Source organism: Cyprinodon variegatus, unplaced genomic scaffold, assembly GCF_000732505.1.
Source record: "Cyprinodon variegatus isolate N-32 unplaced genomic scaffold, C_variegatus-1.0 Scaffold688, whole genome shotgun sequence".
In the NCBI taxonomy this organism is placed as follows: Eukaryota; Metazoa; Chordata; class Actinopteri; order Cyprinodontiformes; family Cyprinodontidae; genus Cyprinodon; species Cyprinodon variegatus.
In genome coordinates this window covers 136,958-137,995 of record NW_015151141.1, presented here as the reverse complement: position 1 = coordinate 137,995, position 1,038 = coordinate 136,958, and positions in this window count along the sequence as shown.

The window sequence follows — 1,038 nt, the reverse complement described above, 5'->3', positions numbered from 1 at the left end:
TATATATATATATATATATATATATATATTCGTGTGTGTGTCTGTGTTTACTGTAACTGTAAACTCCTCGATCAGGCTGAGTGAAAAGGCTTTTAGCCAAATAACCTTTATTTTGAAATCTAGACTGAAACCAGACATGCGTGGAGAAGAAATCTCCACCTATAAATAATTGATGACGTGGAACCCCTTTAAAGACAAACCTTTATCTCCCAGCTCTATAAAATAAAAAAATATATATTCTTTTCTGTGCTTATTATAAAATGGAAGCTTCGGCATTGAAATGAAATCCTGTAATTTATTTATTTATTTTGATGGTTTTGGATGAATGTCTCATTTTAAAGTGTTTTTAATTTATGGCCACTGAAATGCTCGGTTCCGGCTAAAACAGCTCTGGGGCATGATTAGAGAAGCTCCGGTCACACTGACATGTGGCCGATACCAAAATAATGATTTTGATGCAGACCCAAGTTCCCGCCTTTTCCCCAGAGCATTCTCACTTCTTTCACGCATTTATTAAGCTACTGATGGGAACATGAAAATCTATTTTAATTTCTTAAAGACCCGACATTCCGCCTCTATGTTTAGTATTTATTTTATTAGCCATTTATTCTTTTTTTTTATCTGTATAAGTCCAGATAGATGTTGAAACTTGAGGCTCAGATAAAATTATCTGCTTCCTTATGGAGCTAGGCTTATTTTTGAGTGTTTTGGTGATTTTTAAAATATCCTACCAGGCATTTCTTTAATATCTTCATAAAATTAAAAGTAAAGATGGTAAGAATAAAAAACTCTTCTCATTATTCATCAGACTTTAAATTAGCTGCTCCACTATTAACTGGTGTGTAAACTGTTAATACTGGAGCAGCTAAGGTTTTTATCTGTGTAAAGATGCGATTGTTGAAATATATTTCACAAATTTTGTGAAATATTTCTAAGTGAAGGGTTGTGATCTAAGCATATCTGAAAAGGTAAAATCAAACCACCCAACTCATCAAAATGGGAAAAATGTAGCTTTGATTTTCTATTTATTATTATTAG